Here is a 22939-nt window from a genome sequence, read left to right as displayed (position 1 = left end):
CAGATCATTAAGCAAACAGTCTGTGAGCACCTAGAAAGGAATGCTGTGATCACCAATAGTCAGCATGGATTTCTGAAAAATAAGTCATGTCAGACTAACCTGATCTCGTTTTTTGACAGAATTACAAGCCTGGTAGATGAAGGGAACGCAGTGGATGTAGTCTACCTTGATTTCAGCAAGGCATTTGACAAGGTGCCCCATGATATTCTTGTAAAGAAGCTGGTAAAATGCGGTCTTGACTATGCTACCACTCAGTGGATTTGTAACTGGCTGACTGACCGAACCCAAAGGGTGCTCATCAATGGTTCCTCTTCATCCTGGAGAAGAGTGACTAGTGGGGTGCCACAGGGTTCTGTCTTGGGCCCGGTCTTATTCAACATCTTTATCAACGACTTGGATGATGGACTCAAGGGCATCCTGATCAAATTTGCAGATGACACCAAACTGGGAGGGGTGACTAACACCCCAGAGGACAGGATCACACTTCAAAACGACCTTGACAGATTAGAGAACTGGGCCAAAACAAACAAGATGAATTTTAACAGGGAGAAATGTAAAGTATTGCACTTGGGCAAAAAAAATGAGAGGCACAAATACAAGATGGGGGACACCTGGCTTGAAAGCAGTACATGTGAAAAGGATCTAGGAGTCTTGGTTGACCACAAACTTGACATGAGCCAACAATGTGACGCGGCAGCTAAAAAAGCCAATGCAATTCTGGGCCTCATCAATAGGAGTATAGCATCTAGATCAAGGGAAGTAATAGTGCCACTGTATTCTGCTCTGGTCAGACCTCACCTGGAGTACTGTGTCCAGTTCTGGGCACCACAGTTCAAGAAGGACACTGACAAACTCGAACGTGTCCAGAGGAGGGCAACCAAAATGGTCAAAGGCCTGGAAACGATGCCTTATGAGGAACGGCTAAGGGAGCTGGGCATGTTTAGCCTGGAGAAGAGGAGGTTACGGGGTGATATGATAGCCATGTACAAATATATAAAAGGATGTCACATAGAGGAGGGAGAAAGGCTGTTTTCTGCTGCTCCAGAGAAGCGGACACGGAGCAATGGATCCAAACTACAAGAAAGAAGATTCCACCTAAACATTAGGAAGAACTTCCTGACAGTAAGAGCTGTTCGACAGTGGAATTTGCTGCCAAGGAGTGTGGTGGAGTCTCCTTCTTTGGAGGTCTTTAAGCAGAGGCTTGACAACCATATGTCATGAGTGCTCTGATGGTGTTTCCTGCTTGGCAGGGGGTTGGACTCGATGGCCCTTGTGGTCTCTTCCAACTCTATGATTCTATGATTCTATGATTCTATGATTCTATGACCATGTTTCAGGATGCATGCTGGTGCCAAGTCCCTTTTCTGAAAAGTCTTCCAGTAGGTCTTTGAGGTCCCAGAACAGCACCACTATCAGAAATTATTCTGCTGGTGTATCTCTGGGTCTCATCTGCATTACTTAACCACTGTGTGTGAATTTGATAGGCTATTTTAAGGGTGTTAAGGAGACCTAATCTACCTTGTGATATTAAAATTTCAGCATGTGCGTGTGCGTGAAAACACACACACACACACACACACACACACACACACACACACACACACACACTTTACCATAGCCAGAGTTCCCTTCACTTCCTTTTCAATCATCCACTTACTGTGCAAAATCACTTTCCAGCTGCTTATACCCCTTGACAGTTGGGCGTGTGAAAGTACATCTGTCAGAGCATTGTATATTCAAAGGTTGGCTCATCTGATAACAGTTCATATTACTAGATATGTCAGCTTCTATTGTGTACCCACAGCTATTTATTAGGCCTATGTAAAATGTATTTCCACCACCACCACCTCCCCCAAATCCAAGTAAGTGCTGTTGTCTTTTTAAGTTTATCCTTTTTGACAGATAAAAGCTGAACAAGGATGTCTACACCTAAAATAAGGTTGTTATTGCCTCAAGGGAAATATTGGATGCATGAGAACGTTTTTGCTAATTGTAGAATAGAGAGGCCCTTTATTTTGGCAGGAGAAAGTTGCAGGCTGCTTATGGCACATGCATATACTTGCAATGCAATTACATTTAGGGTTTGATTTAGCATTGCTAGTGTATGGTGTCTATATTTCCCCCTTAATATATTTCTTTGGTGTTCTGTGTGATACGTGCTAGATAGAAGGAATTAGCTTAATACAAACAGTTCTTAGTAACCAGATACAGCATTGGAGTCATCCAGCATTTGAAATAAATCCAAAAATTGCTTTTTGTATAATTACCATGTCAAGAACTTTAGATTATTTAAAATGGCAATCTTTCACCTCATCAATCATAAAGCATGATAGAAGGCTTTGAATTTTGTTTACTGTGTATCTTGCTATCTGTTATTTGTCAAATGAGTCTCAAATCATTCAATGCATCTGCTCTTTACAATTTTTTATTTATTAATTAAAAATCCCCTTCATATCAGTATTTAAAATGTAGTGTTGCAATTATCAATTTTAGATATTGTACCTTTTGGGATTTGAGGGGATTTTTGACACATCAAAATTATTTTATTAGATGAAATGTTTCTATTTCATTAGAAGAATTAATTAATTAGATGGGGGTCTTCTAATGGTCTAGTATTAGATAGCTGTATTTCAAGGCGAGCACCAAGTTTGAAGGTTGCCTCTCAGTGGTGTCTGGTGTCCATTAGGCCTGGTAGGTTGGGAGATTGGGAGACTGATGGTAGGAGGACGCAAAGTGAATGATAGGCAGAGCCAACTAATTCTAGTTTTGTCTCTGTCCTTCTCTCTGCTGAGTTCTAAAATGACAACACTTGGACTAAGGAGAAAGCTGACAGACAATACCACTCCATTGACAAATAGAATGCTGATGTAAATTGGGTTTTGAACCCAATTTCAAAATGAAAGCCTATGGCTACCTGTATTTTACCACAATTACGCAATGTAACAATGACCTGTTTTTGCATAATGACATGTTTTTGTGCATGGAAGCACCAACAATCAGCTGCTTGTCAGCACTTGCAAAGTGCTATGCATGAGGCTTTGCAAGTGCCACCAATTAGCTGGTTGGTGGTGCCTGTGACTCTGCCTGTCAGCCTACCCATCTCTTTACCTGGCCCACAGGTAGGACAGGTAGGCATGGCTTGGCCCAAACAGCCTCACAGCTCAAATGGGGATGCCTAAATAGGCAATGGTAGCATTCTAAGACATAAACGGATGGGGAACCTGTGGTCCTCTAGATGTTGTTGGACTACAGCTTGCATCACTGCTCGCTCGCCCCCCCCCCCCATTGACCATGCTGACAGAAGCTGAAAGGAGTCTAACAACATCTGAAAGGGCACAGGTTCTCCATCCCTGTTCTAAGTGATAAGGGCTTTAGACTAAATTTAGAAAGCTCCCCCAACCCCCAAATTAGGAAGATCTTGAAAATACATCATTTTAAAAACAGCTTCTCATTGCAAAAAAAAAAAAAATCCACCTTGAGAATGCAAAGGTATGTAGGCATCATTCACCCAAAGGGTAAGTCAAGTTTATGCTAATGCACAATTTTTTTATGTTAGGCTACCTAAAATAGAGGCACCTGCTTAATGCATGAGTGAGTCACATCCTCCATATTTTGCTTAGTTGGTGTTACATTTTAAAGAGACAGTTATATTCATATTAGGTCATTAAATGAACTAATTACCATCACATTTTCTGGCTGCTGTACTTTTATTTTGAAACCCTTTGAGTGGCAGTCTGGTTTTATCTCTTTAAAGCAGAAATAAGTATTTGGGCATTTATATATCCTCAGGTTCCATAACAGACGTGACAAAGTTTATTTGTTTGTATAGCTAGATACCATTTATATATATAAATCCATATCTCTTGGCAACTAGATTCATGAGATATACCCCCAGGATACAAATAAAAGCCTTAGCTTTCTTGTGTCTAGCTGCAGCTAATTCACTTCTAGTACAAAAATATCCTGGGAATTAATAATTCATATCATAGGTACTCTGAAATTATATCATTGTGAAGCAGAGTCTCTCCACTGGCTGTCCCTACCATTATTGCTGCATGTATCATGGTCCAAGAGATAATGAAAAGACTACATAATGGTTAGAATTTTCATAACATTAGCTTTTGAGCCAGTGCTCAAATTAGTAGCACTTGCCAGTATGCTATTTCTCACTCTGTTTTGCCCTAGGTCTCTTTGGCCGTGGTTGGAGATGGCATTAGCTCTTTTTTCAGTTACGAAAAAACTATAATCCTTTCTGTGGAGAGATCATAACATTAGGGTGCAGGTTTTGACTCCATATCCAGTCAGATCTTATATAAGAACATCTTCATTTGGCTATATGCAGTAAGAGTTTTTATTTCCAAACAACAACTTTTTCATACTTCTAGCATAATGAGAAGCAAATCTCCAAAATAAGAATCATGTAAACAGCTCTCTCTTTTTAAAATCTCTAACTGCACCCATATGGGAAATCACATTTAAAATTTCAGGAAGTTTTCAAACCAATTTGTAAAATGGCATGGAAAAGATAGGGCTGCTTCTTAAGAGAAAGAAAAGGCCAGTCAAAAGGTCCGTTGTGTACATTCAAGAGCAGACCACAGTGGTTTCTAAGGGAGCTCCTTGGATTGTGGATCCAATAATTTTAGGGGTTTCCCTGGTCATGTACAAGAAATTGGATGCAACGTTTCCAGTGCACTCACTGGAAAGCTAGCTAAACCATGGTTTGGCTGTTAAGTGGAGTTGCCTTGTAGTAGAGAAGGCCACATGGATTTCTTTCAGGAGTGGTTTAGAAGATAAACCATGCTGAAGTCCATAGCCTGATTTGCTTTATTTAGGAAGAAGTAAGAAGGATTTCCTCCCCAAATGAGAATTGTCTGCTTTTATGTTGGTATTTGTTGTTTTGGTTTTTTGCCTTCCTAGCTAATAAATAGATTTGACAACTTGCTTAATAGACATCTGGATTGTTTGTTTAGCCTATTTTTTGAATCATTAAAGAAATTTCAGCATGAGGAAACTTGTTGACTCTTGTTTGCTGCGAGGTAATTTATTTATTCTTTTTGTGCACTGTTTTGTCACTGAGGCTAAAGCTACAGAAGCAGGAGCTTTACAGTATTCATATGTGTAAGGTTCAGTTTTGGGCAAGAAGGTTGGTCTAGATTTATAGGGGACCTAATACTGGGCTAGGAACTGTTTTAATATAGGATCTTCTATGTGAAATGAGTACATTATCTCCAGATATAATGAGTCTTCCACTGCAGAAGATGAGACACAAGAGGATGAGCAAACCAATAGTCCCAAATTATGTTTTCTGAGAGTTGATGAAATTGACCTGAGGCTTGCAGAGTAAGTACACAGCATTTCAAAATTGAGCTTAGCCAGAGGGATTACACACAGAAATGAGGAAATGGAAGCAGGTCTCCCTGTCTCTTAATGATAGCTTTCAGAGGAGACTACAAGCAGGGAGTGTACATCAGAGGTATGTGCCAGAGAATAACAAATATTGGCAAGTGATCAAATATATTATATTAGAGTGATCACAGGAAGATGAAGAGTCCAACTAGTGCAGCATTCTGTTTCAAAGAATGCACAGCTAGATCCAAAAATACAGTATGAAGGCTACAGCCCTCCCAATCCCCCCCAGCAGCTGGTGTTTATATAGGTATATTGTCTTTGACCATGGAAGTTCCATTTAGTCATAATGACTAATAGTGAATCATTACATTGTTCTTTGAATGAAATATATTGATATATTACTAGGTTTGAATAATGGAAGAAAAAGCCTCTAATATTATTGCAGCAGAATGGTTTAAGAAAGACAGGGTTGATATCATCCTTTTCTCTTCTTTGCTCCCCGCCCCCACCTACTCTTTCAGTTTGTATGTGATTGTTCCATATATTGTTAATATTATCATGCATTACACCCACATCCACCCTCCCCCACACACCAAGCTCTTAAAATACACTGCTTTATGCAAGTTAACATGAATAGATGTAAGGGTTTGCCTTTAAACTCTGCTGAGCAATCCACACCTACAGCCAGCTGCAACATTTTGCACTCTGTTCCCGGAATCTGAAAAGGTACCCCTGTCGTGCATCAACTTTCCTCACATCCCACCCACACCCTCACTTTAAATATATATCTTAGGCAAGCTTAGGTGGTAAACTGACCCCTTTAAGCTCACCTAATATGTAGGGGGGGAAGAATAGCTTGAACAGCTGAGAGCGAGAGTCCTGCTAATTTAGAAAAAAATATATTGTGACTAATATAACAAAGACTTTGCTGCTTGTTTTGAATTGAAGGTTTCTTTTGATGCTTCTAATCTCACTGAAGTCTTTATCACATGGCTTGAAACTGTACCTCTGAGCTCAGATTTTCAAGAAAAGTTGCAAAGGCATTTGGTAGATAAGTAGTACTCTGTGCTATGAATTTTATTTATATCAGTCTACAAAGGGTTTCTTCTTTGTAAAGTTCAGGGAGAAATGTTCACAGGCTCCAGAAGAGAAAACAATCTGGACAAAAGAACATAAAAAGATGCATCTTCTTTTCTCTACCCTTGGGCAAAAAAGAAATCTTGTGCTTTTGCAAAAATGTAATAGAAGATGTTGTCTCTTATTCTATGCTACCTTTATCAAGCCACTGCACCAATTATCTACTTAACATAGACCCAGGTGTGCTTTCCCTATGTGATGAAGGTTTCTGAGCTGGAAGTTGTAGAACAGCAATTTAACACATGCTTAGATCAGGCATAGCCAAACTCGGCCCTCCAGATGTTTTGGGACCACAACTCTCATCATCCCTAGCTAACAGGACCAGTGGTCAGGGATGATGGGAGTTGCAGTCCCAAAACATCTGGAGGGCCAAGTTTGCCTGTGCCTGGCTTAGATACTACTACTGACCAGGTCTTTATGTGGTAGCAATAATGAAGCTAAGAGTTTTAATTAAGGATAGTTTTAGAATCCGCTTCAGTCAGATCCTGCCTAAATATTATGGGTCTAAATTCCAGCATAATTTCTAGAACTGGGCGTGCATGCATTGGACATGGAGGGTTCATGGAACCTGTGTGCCAGCTCACCCCTCACCAAGCATGGCTGCGCTGCACATCTGCCTGCTTGTGCAGGGAGGAGCCCATCTGGCCGATGCATGCCTTGGCAGCAGATCCCGCCTCCCCCCCCCCCATTCTGACCAGGTGGCCATTCAACAAGGAGGCTGGGGATACGACGGCAAGCCCAGGCTGGGCTCTGGGCCCAAAGACCACCAGGGGCAGACAGGGCAGGATGGGGATCCTTTTATGGAGACTCTTGGCTCATGCCCCCTAAAAATTGTGCTCCTGGGGCTACACCACCCTATTCCCCCAAACACTATCTCCCTGGTTGTTCCAACACATTTTAGACCCCATTGGTCCCTGAATTTCCATGAAGAACCAGGATGGTCTGAAACACATTGGATCAACAAGACTTTTTCTTCTCTGCCACTTTTTTGTTTGTTTGTTTTCAATTATGTTTTGAGGTGTTCCCATTTTTGTTGGACCTACTATAGGCTTTGATACCCTGAATCATGGTTTGGTGATTTGTGCGAAATGTAGCAGGCTTCACTGGACACCTCTAAAGTGCTTATTAAGACCAATGGGTCTTAGGATAAAATTGCTGACAGTAAAGTAGAGAAGAAATAGAGTTCCATCATGACTGATTAGGATTTTGCTTTTAAACTAAAAAAAAAAAAAGATGTCAAAGGAATCCTGATACTTGGAAATTAAGAGAACTCTTTCTTCTTCCAAAAGGAAAAGGGCAGAGGTTGAAAATGTCACCATCTCTATTTCCTTGGTTAAATCTAGGCAAAATACTGCCCCTTTCCTTATTGTTTACTGATGTGATGCACGTTGCCAGATCTCTCACAGCCTGCTGCATATCACCTCATCTGTTCTGTATATGCAGAAGGGTACCAGAGATAAAACTGTCAGAATAAAATAAATTCCTCATTTTCTATAAGCTGTTCTGATTGTTGTCTCTTTCGATAGCAGAAGCGCTGTAAAGTTTATTTGTGATGGACAAAGATACTGAGATAATTTCTTTTGGGAAAAGAACAGGTTTTTTTGGTTTTTGGTTTTTGCATGTGTCACAAGTAATATAGTTGGTGACTTGGATCTCGTGTGCAAACAGGATCTGGAGTTGCCTTTGACACATTCCCCTGTCACTGAGGAGCCTCCCCAACTGAGAACAACTCTGATGCTGAGCTGGTCCTAATTCCATCTCTGTCTCAATGGAGACACCAGTGCTGGGACTAACAAGCATCATGGACCCAATTTACTCAAAGGAGTGCCTGTTTGTTTGCCCAGTGTTGAGACTCTAGCTGCTTGCCATGCATATAGCTGTGCTGGCTCTGCTCTTTAAAACAAGCAGCAGGTGGCATGTTCAGGTTGGATGAAGGTTTTAGTTCATGCTTAGATCTGCATTTCAGCTCTCATGTACCTGCTGATTTCTGAAGCCTGAACTTGCCTTATGCACCAATCTTATCTAAAAATTGAAGCCTTTGGCAGAACTAGAGTTCTTCATCCAATGGGGAGGGCCAGGATTTATTTATTGAAGGATTTCTGCACTGCCACATGAGATACTAAGGTGGTATACGCTGTTAAAACGTAAAACACAATCTTTTTAAAAAATTAGGAATACAGATAATAATTAAGATGACTGGCCAATCAAAATTTTAAAAGCTGCAAAGGCCTCTTGGAACAAAAAATTATTCAAGTGATACCTGAAAGTCAAAAGCAAGCATGTCTGGTGAATCTCTGTTGGAAGAGTGTTCCACTACATGGGTCTGGCAATACTACGTACATACTCAAATTCTAGCTAAGGTCAGTTGGGCCTCTGTAATACAGGCAACAACTAAACAGCACTCCTCTGGATGAAATGGAATGATGTGTGGGCAGTCCAACATAAATCCACCACTAATGCAATATTATTACAGCAACAGTGACATGTCCCAGAATATACTCACAGACAGACACACACAACACATCAGTTTAGTCAGAAAAGACTTGGGGATATCATTTCCTGGTGAGAATCATGGAGGTTGTAGTTTTGTCTTCCTCCTGAACTGAATTGGGAAGCAGACACTCCCCCAGCAACTAAAAATCCCATAGTATTTGACAGGAAATGTTTCTTAATATACCTAATATACTCAGACCATCATTTCTAGCAAAAGTTTCTCCTGGGTTTAGAAAGCTGTGCCCACCATCAATTTTGTCTCTTCCATTTGCAAATATAGGTACTGCTTTTTTATTTCCTTGAGAAGGTGGTGGAGGGGTAGGGGGGCAATTTAGCAATAGGAATTTCTAGTTCATTGAAAGCCCTATACCCTTAAAAAGTTTGAAACCTAATCATCTATAGGCTACTGGGTTTCTAGAAAGATGACATTAACTTCCTTTTCACATGCATTACTGGTTTGTCCTGTTTGTTCTATTAGTAGTACTGAAAATAATATTTACCAGACTTCTCAAGGTTATGTTCTCATATAAGACAATAGGAATGTCTGTTCCTACTATCTGCTATGTTTAGACTTAATTTGGTTTTGCCACCACTTGTTGTTGATATGGAGGAAGGTATGGTTGGTAGAAGCACCCCAGAGAAGTAAATGCTTACTTATTCATATGCATAGCTGGAAGCCTAAGCATTTGTGCTTTTATTTTGATTTGTGGACTAAATGCTTAAACTCTGGAACAGCCTGGATATATCTTTGTCTTATCCATCCCATGCCAGCCCTTTCTTTTCTCAGTTCTGTTGCTAACCCTTGGCAATTTCTTGCTTCCTTTCTGCTTATACTTATGTTCACAACACAAGCCAGTACAGTGGTACCTTGGGTTAAGTACTTAATTCGTTCCGGAGGTCCGTTCTTAACCTGAAACTGTTCTTAACCCTGAAGCACCACTTTAGCTAATGGGGCCTCCCGCTGCCGCCGCGCCGCCAGAGCACGATTTCTGTTCTCATCATGAAGCAAAGTTCTTAACCCAAGGTAATATTTCTGGGTTAGTGGAGTCTGTAACCTGAAGCGTATGTAACCTGAAGCGTCTGTAACCCGAGGTACCACTGTATTGCATGAATCCTCAGGTCTAGAGGGTTTAGGGCCTTAGAATGTGGCAGTTTTGCCTGGGTGACCAACCTCAAACCTTTACTCCAGAGCATGACTCTCCTAAGTGTGTGGGCCAGCCTAGGTGGTCATTGTAACAGTACAGTGGTACCTCGGGTTACAGACACTTCAGGTTACTGACTCCGCTAACCCAGAATAATACCTTGGGTTAAGAACTTTGCTTCAGGATGAGAACAGAAATTGTGCGACAGCGGGAGGCCCCATTAGCTAAAGTGGTACCTCAGGTTAAGAACAGTTTCAGGTTAAGAATGGACCTCTGGAATGAATTAAGTTCTTAACCCAAGGTACCCGAGGTTCATCCGAGGATGAACATGCCTGAGGACACTCCTTCCTGTCCAGCACCCCAGCAGTACCACTACCATTGTTCTGGAGGGTTGGGGAATCAGTAAAAGTTACTCTCCTTCTGCTGTCAATCAGCAGGCTCCCTCTGCTGGATCAAAATTCTCATCTGATTAAAAGAAGTCTTTTTATCCAGAGAAGGCAAACTCTGGCTGTAGCCCTGTGTTTAGTGGCATAGGAAGGGGGGTGGAGGGGGCGGTCTGCCCCGGGTGCCACTCTGGGAGGGGTGGCAAGATGGCCCCTGCCTCCCCCCAGCTGTAGAGTGGCCGAGGGCACCTGCAGTCCGTATGGGTGTTGCTCTCGCGCGGCGTCTGTATGACCCGCCGCACGCAAGCGGCATACCGTACAGACTGCGCATGTGCAGCATTCTGTACAGAGTGCGCACACGTGGGATGTCGCACATGTGCAGTCCGTACGGGCTGGGTCGTCTCAAGTGCCGGAGAGGGTTCCTTCCTCCACTGCCTGTGTTGCTGAGTTATGTTGCACAATCTCTCAAGTAACTAACCTTGTTAAATTCACTGCTGTAAAATATTTACCAATGCTAATGTGCAACATGCTTTAAATATTCCTAAATTATGTTTGATCACTTAAAGCAATTCACTAAAATTTGGTGCCAGAATGTGCCATTACATAAACCTAAGAGAGGATTCACACAAATAGCTTTAAATAGTGCTTAATTTTTCTAAATATCTGTGAGGTAGAGATTGGTATTGTAAATTAGTCAACACACATTTTAACATAGGGCAAAAATACATGAGCCAGGCTTCAAAATTCAGTTCAACCTTACCTGTGTTTTAGACTATGGTTGAAGGTAAAATATGTCTATGTCTTTGCTGCAGTCCTGGAAGATGGAATTTCTTATTACTTCTAATACAAATGATTCCCAGATGATTCTAGTAAAAGTTATACAAGAACAGACCCACTCTTGAAAGATGAGAGAAAGACCATCTGAGACATGCAGTATTTTTGAACATATGATTCCACAAGAAATATATCCCTGTAGGAGCAGAAAGTTAGTGATTTGTTTTGGGCTGAATATGGCATATTCATTCGTCATACATTCCTGAATTGGAGCAATACTGAAAATATAGGAACAAATATGTAGTTGTGTGTTTTAAATGTGTTCTTTATGGTTTCATGAGTGTAAGTATTATGTGAAAATATGCATCTGGCATCTTTTGTTTTGGAGGAATAAGCACTTTCTTAACGTACGAAAGCAAATATATTTTAATATATATATATGTATATATTCTGTATTTACTAGGCTTTTGCATTTTATCCAATGAGATGCATCATAACCTAACTAAGACTTCAGACTCACTAAAAAAAATTGCAGCAGAAAGTCAAATTTAACCCCTTTATGTATTTGGGGTTCTGTTGTTGTTGTTGTTGTTGTTGTTGTTGTTGTTGTTTAGTCGTTTAGTCGTGTCCGACTCTTCGTGACCCCATGGACCAGAGCACGCCAGGCACCTCTGTCCTCCACTACCTCCCGCAGTTTGGTCAAACTCATGCTGGTAACCTCGAAAACACTATCCAACCATCTCGTCCTCTGTCGCCCCCTTCTCCTTGTGCCCTCCATCTTTCCCAGCATCAGTGTCTTCTCCAGGGAGTCTTCTCTTCTCATGAGGTGGCCAAAGTACTGGAGCCTCAGCTTCACGATCTGTCCTTCCAGTGAGCACTCAGGGCTGATTTCCTTAAGAATGGATGCGTTTGATCTTCTTGCAGTCCATTGGACTCTCAAGAGTCTTCTCCAGCACCATAATTCAAAAGCATCAATTCTTCGGCGATCAGCCTTCTTTATGGTCCAGCTCTCACTTCCATACATCACTACTGGGAAAACCATGGCTTTAACTATACGGACCTTTGTTGACAAGGTGACGTCTCTACTTCTCAAGATGCTGTCTAGGCCTGTCATTGCCCTTCTCCCAAGAAGCAGGCGTCTAGTTGGTTCTAAACATATGTGAAAGTATTTCCATAACATGGACCACTTTCTTGTCAATGTGGCTTTTTTTATTACAGCAAAGGGGTTAATTTCTTTGTGATGCTTCATCCCCTTCTCCCCAAGTACTTAATGTATTATTTCTAATTCAGAATTGGAAAAACTGCATTTGGATCAGTTATACTGCAGTCAAATTAAATTTAAACACTGCATTCCATGACATTAGGATTGCAACTGCTTCCAAACATGGTGATAACTCAGTCTTAGCAACATGGCTGTTTTTCCAGATTTTGATTTCGGAGAAAGTGTGACGAGTTTGTGAAATCACACAAAGACATTCATGTTCTTCACAGGCCCCATGATACCCACCTTGCAAAAAGTGACATGCTAATGCAGTCATATGAATTAGTAGGGACTACTGTATTCAGTGGGCTACCTTCCAGATGCATTTGGCAAACCATAGCATGGCCACTGTGTCTCATGTATTGGTGACCTCAAGGTTGGATTACTGTAATGTGCTCTGTGTGGGTTTTTGATTATGACTAATGTTGGATAAAACCCATTGATATTCTCTTTGGACACAGCCTTGACAGCAAAGCATTGCATCAACAGAAATAAAGTTCTGTGATAGGTCAGACATTGTTATTAGAACAACCAAAATTCTTCCTTCCCAAGCAAAGGAGTCTATAGAGCAATAATCTTTCAGCAATTGGCTCTGTCTACTGGATTGGAAGCTAAAGTAGTGGTATAACTGGAAATCTATACCTATAAGATAACTTACCACCTTTATGGCACATTTCTTTTAGAAAGTGTTGAATGGACATCATTAAGAACCAAGGCAGGACTGCTCAGTTACACACCAAAGGAACTTAAGTTTGAGGTATACAAGGACAGATATACAATACTAGCACAATTGCAGAGAAACAGCGATGATTCTAGCAAATAAGGAGCACACTGCTAACAATACAGTCCTAGCCATATCTGTTCAGAAGCGGTTCAGTAGGTCTTATTTAGGGTGGCAACCTTGTTTATTTAAATATGTAGGATGGACTTACATCTAGGTAGGCATGTGTAGGACAACACTATCACTGGGACACAGTGTGACGGGCTAGTACCATTTTTTATGATTTGCGACTTGGAGGATGGAGATTTTTAATGTGATCAGAAACTGAGGCAGACCCACTGACATGTATATGTCCATAGATCATAAAATTCAGAGGTAACAGGGCTGCTGCAACAACCTGTGTTGTGTTGGACCATGAAGGAGTGACAAGCTGAAGCATTCCTTTCATTCCTTCTCTTGCAGGTCTTCCTGCAGAGGAGACTTCCTGATTTTATAGAATCATATAATTGTAGAGGGTCATCTAATCCAACCCCCTCTGCATGGCCAGCTTGGTTTGAACTGAGGCTAAGTGCTCCTAACAAAGGAGGATCTGTAAACTAGAGAAACGCTGATGTCTGAAACATTTCAGAGTTTAAGTCCTCCTTAATTCTGTTGAGTCTGATGACTGCATTTTTTTAATAAAAAGAAATACATGGTTGGTATTTCTCAATGCTGGAGTCCTCCCATGTTTGTATCATCAATAGAGAATAGCTATTACTATACACAGTAGCACTTCCTTCACCTTGCCCTTTCAGTGATCCAGGTCATCACTTGAAAAGTTCAGCTTTTGGGAAATAAGTGCAGATGTTTTGTAACTTCAGCTCAAGGCCTTTCTTTGAGGTGACACTCATGGGGACAAGGAAGTGGAACACACACTTAGGGAGATGCTAATTTCCCTCCTCCGAGACTAGAAGCTGTTATTCTCGTTTCACACATAAAGACTAGTCTCAGGTCCCAATCTCAGGAGTGAAAGGTCAGTAATTTCTTGTCTTACCAGCTCACCCACCACAAGCTGAATGGCTCTCTTTGTCAGTTACAGCCTGATCCTCAACCTTTTTATTCAGAAGAAAGCCTCACTGATTTCATTAAGACTTACACGGGCGTATAAATATTGTTAGGATTGCAGTCTCAATTTTTTGAGATTTAAATCTGAGAGAGAGACAGAAAGAGACCTTATATAATCACCTTTTAAAAAATAGGCATGAACTTATTTTACTGGTGGTTTATTTATTTATTTATTTATCAAGTTAGATATAAGATATTACTCCTACAAGGCACTTAAGCATGTTTGATGAACTATTAAAATTTTTGCAAAGTTTTTCTTACACCCTAAGACTTAGCAGACTCTATTAAACTTCAAACCAATCCTAGCATCTGTGCTGGTTTTGTATGTGCATCTATATAACATTTATATATAAAAAGTCATACTAGAAGTATGCAGCTTTTAAAAAGTATGGTAAATGCAGCATTTAATATATGTTTTTCTCACTAGACCTCATGTCCTTTTTATTCCTTTCATTTTTCAGAATGGCAAAGGATATGATTCTTATGGAAACTTGGCTTCATGATCCTAAGGAAAGCATAGTTTAGATAATCACAAGTATTTACATATGTATAAGTGAAATACCGACTAAGCTCTCAGATTGTGCTTCGGGGTAGACAGTGGTGCCTCCCCACCCCTCTCAGTTCCTCTTTTCTTTTTTTGACAGCCAGTTAATAAAGACTCAACAATAAGCAGCTGCTTGTGATGTCATTTGGGACTTTGTCCACAGAGCTTGTATTTACAAGCACAGAGCAGCAGAAAAGCTAACTGGCAGCAAACTTCATGCCTGCAGTTACAGTAGGACTTTCAGCGGTGCTCTTGATGAACTTGAGAGCTAACTCAGTACTGCTCCTCACCACAGATTTTTTAAGGCTTGGTAAATAAACACAGCATCCACTCAAGAAATTTCTAGACTGCTGAAAACTTTCGTATGGTTTGGATTTTTCTAGTACGGGAGCATGTTTTAACTGAACAACAACAAGTAAGGGGCTGTTCTTACTGCTGTTATTTCCCTGTTCTAGAATTCTATCAGATTAGCACAGCTTTCTTTCTTTAAATGTTGCTGTATTTATTATGTTTCAGCTTCACTGCCAAGGTTTGCTTTTAATTATAATATGAGCAAGTGTGCTGCTGTTAGGCGGGATTACAGCAAGGCTTTTCAATATGCTTTATGCATTTGCTCATAAAATGGGAATGTTTGGAAATGAGCGAGAATTCAATTCTAACTTTTTTGTTTGCATTTTTATGATGATATTAAGCTGCCCCTTTTTCAAGTTCCATCCGCTTACAGTTTTAAGTCTAATATCGTAGATATTTTGTCATCAGCTAAACGAAGAACTTGAAAATTCCTACCCATCCCTTGTGGTTTCTGTGTTAATGCTCAGATTATGTTAGAATTAGCATTTCAAAATTGTATTGCCTGCTTCAACCTAACAGACTAACTGGATCTATCTTGATCCATAGTACAGGTTTTGAAAAGTTAGAAATTTGAAAGTTCAGACGCTGCAAAATGTTTAACAGCTTGAAGCTGTTTTAGTAGAAGTCCTTTATGCTAAGAGTGACAGTTTTGGAATTGGCTGCTTTTTACTGAAAACAGAATGGGATGGAGCACAACCATGGAATCATTAATCACAGTAGTCTCTGGCAGCAGAAGGAAACATGGGTTTGTAACTCTATTTCAGAGAAGAGCAACCTGTGGCCCTCCCATATGTTGTTGGACTCCAACTCTCATGAGCCCCAGCCAGCTCCAACAACATCTGGAGGGCCACAGGTTCCCCACCCTTGCTTAGAATTTAAGAATGCTTGGCCTACATTCATCAAAGAATATACAAACAAAGGTGCATAAACTATTTATCATGTAATAAAAAGGACAGTGTAAATCTGCCATTCCTTGCTCTCCTACAGGGCAAGTCTTACAGGAGAATCCTATGCAGTCTGGCATGCAATTAATTCCCAATGCATTCAGTAAGGCTTACTCCTCAATAAATCAAATAATTATGTTCTTAGGATCCAGTCCTATGCACACTTACGTGGCATGAAGTCTCACTGAACGCATTCTAAATAAACATGCACAGGTTTGCACTGTTCATCTGTAAAGCCACCATTAGAGTCTGGCTGTCATGAAACTTCTATAGTCAATAAACCTACATTGCCTTCTGGTTCCTTCTCATGCTGTTCACTCTCATAGCAACTGTGATGCAATAGCAGTTGCTGACAGATATCAGAAGAGGTGGTCTGGATGGTCAGGATTTCCATGCATGCCTCATATGGTCCTCAAATACTTTCTCCACAACCCTCCCTTAGAAATAAAACATTAAATAAATATCAAATTATTATGTTTGATAATGCCTTCAGCTTCTCTGTTTTATTTTCAAAATAGTAACATCCATTTGGAACAATTTGTTCACATATTTTCCATTCCATTACCCATCTTTTATCCCTAAAGAATAATGGGTTTGGAGGCTATATTTAAGGAGAGTTAGGTGGTGTACAGGTATGGGTGTGGTGTACCCTCAAGCCTCAGTAAAGCTGAAGTTTCCTTAACCTAGGCCCAGCCAACACATCTGTGATGCTTAGTGAAAATCCTCATTGTTTTCCAGCTGCCCATTATGACTCCACCCAGACTTTACTGCCCATTGATGGTGTCAAGAAGTTCCCAGTTTAACCCAGCTGTGGTTTTAATGTAACATCTGGAGGTAGACAGGAAAAGTTTGCTGCACCAGCTCCAGGCTGGCTCAGCAAAGAGGTCTAGACTGGGCTCCTTGCTACAACCTGCTGGTAGGTCAGCTAGCTTAAGATCTAACAAACCTTTGGCCAACTTAGCTTAGCTCTGTCTCTTTCCTCAAAACACCCTGTTTCAGGGGCTTACCCTGGATACCATTGGTGGGGATACCACTGGCACTGGTGAGCAGAGTGGAGACCTCTGTGACAGTGGAGCCTACCTGCCAACTGAGCCTGGTACAGCCAGGAGGACCTGGGTTCAAGTCTGCCAGTCTCACTTCAGCCTCTTCCAGCACGGCGGATTAAGGGGCTTGGATTGCTCATCCTATGTAGACCAGAAATGCAAAATCATACAATAAAAGCCAATGTTAACATGGTTTCGAGCATGAAGCAGCATATTTCATATTTCATGCAGCGAAATACTATGCAAAATAAAAAGAGAAAATTACCCATAGCTTTGTTTAACAATGGCTCATGCCTTGTTTAATGATGTGTTTCATGTAGTCTTCAGAATCCCCAATTATTTTCTGCTAGTGACATAAAATTAATCAATGTGCATTGAGAAGTGAGAAGGCTTGTGATTATATATATATATATATATATATATTTGCACCAACCAAAAAATAGCCAATATCCTCAGAAACCCCAAGGATAAAATCCAGTTGGAAAACCAAGGGGTCTATGAAATACCCTGCAAAGTCTGCCCAGCCACGTACATTGGACAAACAAACAGACGAATAAATGCACGTATCGCAGAACACAAGAATGCCGTCAAAAAAGAAGAAAAAACTTCCTCTCTTTTCCAACACATGAAAGAAACAGGACACGAAATTAATTTTGCAGATTCCAAATTGCTCTTTAACATGGAACATCACCACAAGAGAATAATCATGGAAGCCATCGAGATAGAGAAACACCCTCACAACATGAACAAGCGTGACGACACATCCCGCTTGCCAGACATCTGGAAATTAGCCCTCCCCATAAAAACTGACACCAGATCCAGAGGCACACAGAACGCCATCACCAATCAACCACACCAGACCCAAACCCAGACCCTCTCCACAGATAAATTACAGACACCATCCAGTAGCCAAACCATGGTGGCACCTCCGGATGCTGCACCCCCCTACAATCCCTACACAGATCTGGCTGGCACAGGCCACAAAACCACAGCTCGCCCCTATACACGAAGCCAAGCCAGAGCACAACTAAGTGCAGTACAGCCATCTTCTCAGAAAAACTCTTCACAAAGTTCTAGAGGTCAAGACACAAAGGCTTTAGCAACTAATCCACACCTAATGACCCACCTAAGTGGTACTCAGGATATCACTCAAGAAATCACTCAAGATATCCCTCAAGTAATTAAGGAACAAAAGAAGAAAAGGCACACTAGCCTGGGAACTTCCTCTCTGCCCAGAACATTGGAGGATATACACCACACCTCCTCAACAGTATTTATAGGAACTCAAACACTGAGATCCTGCTCTGTTCCAGTAACAAGAAGCCGAAAGCACCAGCCTGAAGATGACGAGTGAGACCTCGTCGAAACGTCGCCTAGACACCCCAACTTTTACACGGGAAGACACCCGAGGACACCAAAACCTGCATTCCTGTACCCGTGAAAATCTACGAAAGCATATATATATATATATATATATATACACATACATATATATATACATATATATATGAGAGAATATATATGAGAGATTATTTATTTGGACTGATGCTAAGGTGTTCTACTCCAATATGGTGTGTGCTGTGGCAGAAGGTGCCGTACATTGTTGCGGAAATTGCCTGTGAGCTGTGAAAGATGTGAATTCTATGGCAAAGCAGCTTGATAATAAAACAGTGGGTAAACATTATGTGCTGAAAGATGGGCATTTGCAAGGAAGCATTTGGAGAACAAATGTTTCTGTTGAGCCCCACGTTTTGATGGGCTTTCTACTAAAGTCTCCTGTTTGTTTTCACAGAACCAGATGAGACTGGGATGGTGTGCACACACAATAGATCTTTGCAGCTGGAAATCAGCGTCACAAATTGTTTTCTTTGACAGTGCTAATTGATTACAAGGGTTTAGCCTTATCTAAATTGTTAAATTCAGCAGTGTCTGTGCTTCCCTTTTCTTTTCTTTTTTGCACAGACAAAATAAGGAGAGTTAATAACTACATAAAGGAACATGGGCAAATAATATTTGCTGCCTTTAAAACAAAAACAAAGCCATAAATTGTAGATGTGGCAGTGTGAGGATTGACTGCCATAGGAGAGATGCAGAAAAACTTTGAACAGCGAATTGTGTTTTTCTAGGAAATTAATAGTAAATCATACCTTTTGGAGAACTGACAGTATCATGTGTGAGGTCTGACTGGGATGCCCCTGAAAGCCTTTTAAGCTAGAGTGTGTAATAGAGAGGTGAGACATGAAAATATGAATTGAATGGGGGCTACATTTATTGTTACAGATCTCAGCAGAGGGAAATAAGGGTGTTGGAGAAAATCAGTTGTATGTTGCCTTGAGTGAGCTATCCTGCCCAGGACAGGATGCCTGGCAACATCATAGCCCCTCTGCCTTTAAGGTGTGTAGGAAGGCTTTCTTACCCCTCCCCTGGGCTCACAGAACTCTGAGTGGGTGAAATCAGGCTGCTTAATAGGCACTCCATATCCAACACAAAGGTCTCATGGCCCAGAGTGGCTCGCCTCCAGAAATGTCCAGCACCCAGAAAGGGACTACCAGGTATTACCTCTTCACCTCACCACAATTCTATCCTTGCACCTATCTGCCAACTGTGACCAGATTACTCTATTTAACAATACGCACTGCCTAGTCTCAACCTTCCCAAATGCACACAGCATAGAGTAGGCAGTATAGTGAATCAGATCAGTGCTGTGCAGCAAAAGGGGCTGAAGGAGGCAGCACAAGGACTTATATTAGCATGGCTCAACTTTTCATACAAAGTGGGCTGCAAGAGTTATTCAACACAAAACCCATGCCTTGTTAGGCAGGCTGTGGAGGCCAAAATTTGACACCAGCCCCAGCCCTTGCACTGCTTTCCCAAGCCAGATAAGCAAGGTGTTGGGTTTTGTGAAGGAGGCATGAGGTAGGGTCCTAGAGCCCTACCACCTGTTTCTGAAAGCTGGGGAAATGCTAACTAGGCCACACGTTCGACCACTCCGGCTTATATATATTGACTCCTCCTTCAACATTGCTCAATGTGCAGGTGCACATGGAACATCTCCATGTCATGGCTTTCCTTCTAGCCACATATGATCCGTCTACTCTCAGCCTTGCACTGTCCTGCTATAAATAGACACAAGTTCATTTGTCACAATGGTTTGCACATTGGCATTATTGTTTTTCTGTACTGGTGTTTTAACCATTATTCCCCATAGCAAACACATTTGTATTGTTTGGATGTAATGATCGTAGCTCAATAAACTATAGAAATGAACACATTTCTATACAGTCTGGGAATGCATATGGTGGAGCTGGAGCTCACCTATATTTCCAAGTGTTCAAAAGACTTTGGGGCACACATTTCCCTCTACATGTGACTTGCTTCCTGCAGGAAACACCTGTGTAGCACTGGTGTAGTTGTAGCAAACATGATTGCTGCGGAAAGTATAAAGCAGCTCTGAAAGCAGTGGTGTTATTTAAATTATGTGGTGTGTTAGTAGTAAGGAATTGTAGTTTAGCCATTCATGAGTTGCTTCATAGAATAGTATAACCTTCAACACTCCCCCCCCCCCCACTCCTGAAATAACTTCAAAGGTGCATCTGCAAAATGAAATGGAAGTAATTATTAACTTTTACACTATTTACCCCCATGTGTTTCCCTCTTGTTAAAGTTCTAGAATGGGTCTTCTAATGTATACACAGTGAAATAACTTAGCTGTAGTACATATCCTTAATTAAAATTATACTTCTTACATAAATGAGCAATGTCTGATACTGGTAAGAATTGGGGGTGAGTTTTGCCAGTAGAGGGCCATGTTAAACTGAATAATATCAGAATGGACCCTTTTAGTGAGATGCAGTTTTTATGAGGACTTTAAAGGACAATATTTTTGAAGGGTTTTTTTTGGTAACTTTGATATTTTATATCAAATTACACTATTAAGCACTATTGTCCGCTCAACTTTTTTATTTCAATGGCAGTGAAGTAGTAGACTGATGCTTTTTTGTTTAATCTCAGCTCTTAAAAGTAGGCTGAGGAATTTTTCAGACATAAGTAACAGTTTCAGTCATCCATCATCCATAAGATAAAAGGATAGCTAGGTAGACAGATTAGAAAATGATGTGTTCAGAATACACTGATAAAATGAGAAACTGGACATTTTAGATCAGCAAACCATCTTTACAGTAAACAATTCAACCCAAAAATCCACTATTGATTTCTTTCTTACCTAAAACCTGGCTTTTCTGAATGTGTATGCTATGCTCACATTTTTCTGATTGAACGTAAAGGGTCATTCATTACCCTCTCAGTTGCTTGTCCTTTGAACAGATGTTAAAGGAGTAAGCCAAAGGGTTCCTCCTCCACAGCACCTAATTATAACTGGCACAAAGGATTAACAGATGTTATAATTGTCCTTATACTTTGCTGAAATGGGTTTCTGCATAATTTGTTTTCCTGTCTCTCACCTGACAATACCATTCCTGCAAGGCTGCACGGACAATGGAGACATGCCTTCAATTTGTTATCAGAGCTTGTTGTACAGTCTTGCAATTTATGTTATATTTATTTACATTTTTATCATAGTTTTTGTATTAAGCCATGCAGAGAAAAAGAAAACACATAAATTGCCAGCTTGGATTCCACCCCCCCACCCCCCATGTATCACATTGTTAGCCTCTGATGCTCAGTAGCTAGTGATGGGACATACAGTGGCACCTCGGTTTATGAACTTAATCTGTTCCGGAAGTCCGTTCTTAAACCAAAGGCGTTCTTAAACTGAGGCGCGCTTTCCCTAATGAGGCCTCCTGTCACCGGTGCTCTTCCACCATTTGGCTTCTGTTCGTAGACCGAGGTAAAGTTCACAAACCAGGACACTGCTTCCGGTTTTGCGGAGTTCATATACTGAATAGTTCGTAAAGAGAGCTGTTCTTAAACCGAGGTACAACTGTATACACTAGAAGTGTTCACCGACCACAAGATTTAGCTCAGACCCCAGTTCAGTGCTTTGGAAAACAACCCACTTCACTCTGAGACACTTTGTACACTGCCTGATTCAGTGGGGTCTCTGCAAGTCCACTTGGTTCCTCCAATTCACTATTGAGGAATAAAAAAATGGTTATATTTTTTTATTTACATTTTTTTTATTTGTATTCAATCCTTTCTCTTTAACAATGAATTCTAGAAGTTTGTAATTCTACAGGATCCCACAGACAATGCTAGATTAGGTTGCCAATGAAATGTTTTTGCCATAACAGCAATACAGTGGTACCTCGAGTAAAGAACTTAATTCGTTCCGGACGTCCGTTCTTAACCCGAAACTGTTCTTAACCTGAGGTATCACTTTAGCTAATGGGGCCTCCTGCCGCCACCGCGCGATTTCTGTTCTCATCCTGAAGCAAAGTTCTTAACCTGAGGTGCTATTTCTGGGTTAGCGGAGTCTGTAACCTGAAGCATCTGTAACCTGAAGCGTCTGTAACCCGAGGTACCACTGTACTGATAAACTCACACACTTCAATTGTTCCATTTATCACTGTATTTATTTTGTAAAACTTCCTGACTGTATGTAAGTGTTTTGTACACACCTTATATATCAACAGAGTTAAGTATAACTTTCAATTTATAGAACATAAAGTATTGTGTAGGTGGTTTCAGAAATCAGTCCTTTAAAACCCCAGATCTTGATGCTTCAAAATGACATC

General features: G+C 40.8%; 1 protein-coding gene across 7 annotated transcripts in view; it reads left to right on the top strand.

Moving 5' to 3' along the window:
- The window catches only part of NCKAP5 (NCK associated protein 5), a 604332-nt gene that overhangs the window by 94601 nt on the left and 486792 nt on the right, over positions 1 to 22939 (top strand). The window contains exon 1 of one of the 7 annotated variants that reach the window (XM_028744522.2): positions 15114 to 15323. The exons of the other annotated variants lie outside the window; for them this stretch is intronic. The gene's annotated coding sequence lies outside the window, so the exon portion shown is untranslated. Of the gene's footprint in view, positions 1 to 15113; positions 15324 to 22939 lie in introns of those variants that run through there. 7 annotated transcript variants of the gene reach the window in all.

Source organism: Podarcis muralis, chromosome 1, assembly GCF_964188315.1.
Source record: "Podarcis muralis chromosome 1, rPodMur119.hap1.1, whole genome shotgun sequence".
NCBI classification, from domain to species: domain Eukaryota; kingdom Metazoa; phylum Chordata; class Lepidosauria; order Squamata; family Lacertidae; genus Podarcis; species Podarcis muralis.
Note: the sequence above shows the minus strand (reverse complement) of the source record. Positions and strands in the feature narration are given on the sequence as shown.